We start from the raw sequence: 5,836 nt of genomic DNA on the forward strand, positions 1-5,836 counted from the left end.
GTATCTGTGTGTGTATATGTGTAAGTGTGTGTGTATCTGTGTGTGTGTGTCTGTATGTGTGTATGTGTGTAAGTTTGTGTGTGTGTGTGTTTATCTGTGTATGTGTGTGTGTTTGTGTGTGTTTGTGTGTATGTGTGTAAGTGTAATTATGTGTGTATTTGTGTGTTTGTGTACGTGTATGTGTGTAAGTGTGTGTGTGTAGCTGTGTGTGTAAGTGTGTGTGTGTGTGTGTTTATCTGTGTATGTGTGTGTGTATGTGTGTATGTGTGTGTGTATGTGTGTATGTGTGTGTGTGTGTGTGTATGTGTGTAAGTGTAATTGTGTGTGTATCTGTGTATCTGTGTAAGTGTATGTATGTAAGTGTGTGTGTGTAGCTGTGTGTGTGTGTATGTTTGTGTGCCTGTGTAAGTGTGTATGTGTGTGTGCACATTCATTATTTATTTTGTCTGCTTTCCTGCAATTTTTTCTGTAAACTTAATTTATTTTACTCCCTTAGACAAGCTGTTGCATTCCTGTATATTTTTTATGATGGGAACCTACAACAAGCTACACAGTGACTAAATGATTGGCTCCACATTTATATTTGCCCCTTACTGTGCACAAAAAGAAAATGTGTGCTAAAAAATGTACAGTTTCAAATTATATTATATATATGGAGCAATGCTTCCTTAAATATTTTAAGCAGTATTGCACCACAAGATCTAAAAGGAACTAAATAATTTCAGTATTCGGCAGTTTGCTGTTACAGCAATAAATGACGTTTTAAGGGTGTGGAAAATAGATTATAAATACTGGAGACTATACATGCATACTTCTGGCAGCTCTGGTTTCTTAGGTAAGTTCACATTTACAATACAAATACATTGCAACACACCCTGCAGAGACTAGTGTCAGGCTGAGCTTTTCTATTTTCAGAAATAGTAAAGGGAGAGAGTTATAGGAAATATCCTTCCTCAATAATTTGGTTGGGGAAGAAAACAATTAAAAAAATTACTGGGGTATGGTTAAAGCAATCCTGGTGATAAGCAGAATTCATTTTATTTTAGTTCTTACTGGTCATCAATATATATTAAAATTATTGGAAAAAAAGTGGAGGCAAATTAAATGAGATTTCTAGATAATAATAACAATAATTACTTCAGCTGTAGAACTGAACTAAGTAGAGTAGAGCGATAGATAACTAACTAATTGGATATATACTTAACTAATTAATTAATAAGCTAATTAATAAAGATTTCATTAACCAATTAATTTGATATAAATTCATAGGAACCCAGTATGCAGAGAGTAGTATATATATATATATATATATATATATATATATATATATATATATATATATATATCATTTAATGGTGTCAAATTAAATGAGATAGTTAGATCTAGAATCATCTTATTAAATAATAATATGAAGAAGAAGAGTTTCAGATGTAGAAATTTTTAGCAGAGAGAAATTTATTAATTCATTTGCTCATTAACTAATCTGAATCTGTTAATTAATAAATTAGTATGCTAATTAAAAATGAATTATACAATAAATGTAAGTATGGGGGTTGTTCATTTACTAATTAAATAATTAGCTAATTAACTTATTTGAATAGGGGGATGGTAAATTAGCTAATTAACAAAATACTTAGATAGGCAATTAACTAATCTGGGTAGAGTGGTAGTCCAAGGAACATCAAACCCAATCTTTTTTATGATTCAGATAGAGCATATCATTTTAAACAACTTTTTTTTTACTTGTTTTTTCAAATTTGCTTCATTTTCTTTGTATCCCAGGAGCAGCAAAACACTACTGGGAGCTAGCTGAACAATTCAGTTGAGCCAACATCAAGAGACATTTACGTGTAACTACCAACCATCATCTACCTTCCAGTAGTGCATTGCTGCTCCTGATCCTACCTAGATATGCTTTTTAACAAAGAATACCAGAAGAACAAAGCTTATTACATTAGATAAGTAAATTGAAAAATTGTTTAAAATTACCTGATCTATTTGAATCATGAAAATGTAATTTTGACTTTACTGTCCCTTTAATAAACTAGTTGGTGTTTAAGTTGCACTTGGTCTTTCACTCCAAGTGTTGAAAGTGGCATATTTTTAGCATTCTCTACAGTTTGAAATAAAAAAATGTTTATGTTTTGCCTACATCCCCTAATTTTCTCTCCCCTATCATACTGTAAAAAGCTTATCATGTATCTGGAACCAGAGTACTGGTATATCATGAGATTTTGGACTGAAATTGATTATATATATGAAATACTGTATATATATATATATATATATATATATATAATCCATTTTTGAAGGTTGTCCAAAATTTTCTTTTTCATGTACAGTAATTATCTTAAATGTGTTACTTTTTATTTTGATTCATCGCTAAAGTCTTTATTTTTGTAATTATTTTAAATTTGTGGAGTCATTTTTATTATATATATATATTTTTTTTTTTAAAGAATGTTTTTACTGATAGGAAAACAAACATTAGTTATTGATGGGGACAGGCATTTTTTTTTTTTACTAAAATATAGGAAATTGTTAGGTTAAGTGATAAAACATATAATTGGAGATAAGTTGTGGTTAAATAACATTGGTACATTTATATTTTTTTTTAAAGATTTAAGAAAAATTCTAACCATAGGTAGCGCTAGATCTAAAAATAAAATGTACCTTTAGAAGGGTACCAGTTACAGAGTTTGCTTTTTGGCTTCTAAATGGATTGTGGGTTAATCACGTTTTACACAAAAGTAAGTAGCATTCAATATCTCTTTAATAAAGCTCTGTATCAAGAATGGAAGATGGAAATGGGTCCATCATTTTACCCTTTTCTTATTTAATGATTTAATTTAATTCTTTATTATTTAAATTAACTGTGAAGGAAATACAATAATTTGTTTGAATGTAACTGCATTACCATTAATGACATTCTGCATTTATATAAATGTTTAAAAGGAATATATTACTCATTGATCAGGGCTCTGGTGAACTAGTGGGGATCCTTCCTACACCCCCAGCAACTGAATATATCCCTGTACTCTCCTTTCATTGGCAAATATCTGTTTGGTTTACAGTTATATATAATGTATGACTGTTGATATCTCTAGAGAGGTCATATGTTCCCCAATCAGTACTGCAGCACTCACAATGCTTAAAGGTAGTAACAGCAATACATTTGCAAGATAGTATTTTTTCCATGAAAATTACCTCAGGATAATCCTGTCCTTTTGACCTCTAAGCAAATATACCCCTGGTGATGTTTAATACCATCTATAGAAAACATACATTTTGAATTTACACAAAATAATTTGTAAAATAACAATATTGTAACAGTTTCACATTAACTATTTCATCTAAATATAGCAAATTATTTTATTTGCTTATCAATTTACCAAATGAAAATTTTGAAGTATAGAATGATTTAACAAATAAAGAGATACCATAGTATCTATTAAATACTTTAGTGTGAATGAAACTTAACAAATCTATTTATGTATTTCAACAAAGATTGTAAAAACGGCTTATAGTATTGGAGTATATAGTGTTACATTTATATTCTGTGCATGCCAAACATGAGAAAATCTGACAGCTTTAGAATCTTATCGCTGCCATCTGCTGGTGATCTCTACATATTACAGTTTTTATCGCTTATAAAACTTGTGTTTTTTTTGTTTTTTTTCTCTTTCAGGTCTATGAAGACTGGCATTAAAATATCAGAAAATGAGAGAATACATTTTTTTCAGTGTTCCAGCCTTCTACATTGTGAAAAAAATATGTGATATTAATTTATGTTCCCTATTGTATTAAACTCCTTTTAATGTAAAACAATATAGGCTTAGATTACAAGTGGAGCGCTATTTAGCACTTTTCCTTGAGTGTAAACTATACCCAGAAGATAGCTTTTTGCACACGTATCACAAGTTGAAAGTAAAATGATTTTTTTTTTTTTTTAATTCTAAATAATCCATAGAATATATCTATATTGTTTACAGTTTGAATAATAATATGGAATTTCAATTGTGGCTATCCAAGATGAGTACAGTTCAGGTGAGAGCATCTGTGCAAAAATCCTGATGCGTTTTGAAGTAGTTCCTTCTTCGTCAGAGGATTGAAATTCATTTTAAACCTTCAAAATACTTCAGGATTTTTGCGCAGACGCTCCCATCTGAACTGTGCTCATTTTGGATTAAACTTCCATACAGAAGTGGAGTTGATCAAGTTGGTGCCACCAAGGCTCTCCCTCCAACTCGCGACACGTCATAGGATTGAGGGAACCAATTGAAAGTAGGAACCATGACGGGGCACTCCATTGTTACAACATTTACCTCACATTTTGGGGTTTCACCAGTTTTTTTCTTTTCTTTTGGGACCCTTTAACTTGTGGTGAGAATATATATGCTCTACCACAAAATGAAGAACATTTAATTATATTGAATTTAAAAATAATTTAACTCTGTGCTACCGCTATCCTCCCCCTTGTCTTTGTAATGTTAATTTTTGTCAATGCTGATATATTTTGAGAAGATATATTAAGCATATAAAGGAGATTTGGCTGCATAAATTGTTTTTCATTCACCTTATGTAGTAGAATTATATTTACACTGGTTTGCCTAGTACAACTTAACACAAATATAGGGACTTTGCACCACATACCCAACACCTGTAATTATTTATATATGTAAAGAAATAAAATCTGATAGCGTTCCTAAATATCACATTATTTTTCGTCTACAAATTGTTTTCATCCATTGAAAATGTATGTATTTATATCTATGTATGTATCTGGTCTGATCTTTTAAAAGCTGTTGACTTTCATAGACATTTAAGTGACTAACCAAACTTAGCTCTGGCTAATCAATGTATGTTCTACTTTAAAATGTCTCCTTTACATTTGTTGGTGCTATTTATAAGCATAAAACAGAGGGTTTTCATGTACCTCCATACCCAAAAATAAAGATTGAACATAGTCAAATGCTTTAAAAACTACCTATAACTTTTATACAGCGTTTTGGTCTTTTGGCAGCCCTCAGATTAAGTATTAGGTGTGCTAACCAAACCCTACCAATTTATTTGTATAAACATATCTATGATAAACAACCACATATCACTCCATCATACAACTTCTGATAAACACTCAGGGGTTGATTACTATCCTCTAGAAAACTATGTTTTTTTCCAAAAAAAAATCAGCATTTAAAATCTATAGAGATTTTTGAAGATAGATCATTTGATAAATATTTTAAATGATTGTAAAATAACCCTCAATTTCTAAAAAAAAAAAATCATAAAAAAATAAAAAGAAATATTGAACCAAAAACTTTGTATCAACATTTCAAGGTAAGGTATATGACTAAAGAAGAGAGCATGAAGGATTTACCATGGGACGGACGCATTGAGGAGAATAAATAAAGATTTTGGAACAAAAATGTCTTACTTTTATTTGTAACCTTTCAATATATCATTATTTATCAGATGTATTAATTACTAAAAAATAAATACATTTCCAACCACTTTAAGTTTTTAGAAGGCTTATTGATTAAAACTCTATTATATATATATACTTTTTTTATTGGACTAACTATACATCATGTATGTATAGTTAGTCCAATAAAAAAGGTATCATTGCTCAATGCAATACTCTTGTTATTTTGATATCTAAATCTCTGGACTAACACGGCTACTCCAATCAACGTATATATATATTGTTTATTAAAATTATTTTATGTCTATAATTTTATTTTGCACATTTTTAGAGAAATAGATTTGTCTAAATGTATTTATTTATTTTCTACAGCCCTTTGTTTGAATGTTTATGTGTTATTAATATTTGCACATT

At 29.8% G+C, this 5,836-nt stretch overlaps 1 long non-coding RNA gene across 1 annotated transcript; it reads left to right on the forward strand.

Annotated features, from left to right (window-relative positions):
• Nucleotides 1–719: 719 nt before the first annotated feature.
• LOC128667063 (uncharacterized) lies at nt 720–5,516 on the forward strand. Its single transcript, XR_008403288.1, has 2 exons — nt 720–835; nt 3,689–5,516. It is a non-coding gene; the product is annotated as an uncharacterized LOC128667063 (long non-coding RNA).
• Nucleotides 5,517–5,836: the final 320 nt, after the last annotated feature.

Source organism: Bombina bombina, chromosome 7 (assembly GCF_027579735.1).
Source record: "Bombina bombina isolate aBomBom1 chromosome 7, aBomBom1.pri, whole genome shotgun sequence".
NCBI lineage: Eukaryota > Metazoa > Chordata > Amphibia > Anura > Bombinatoridae > Bombina > Bombina bombina.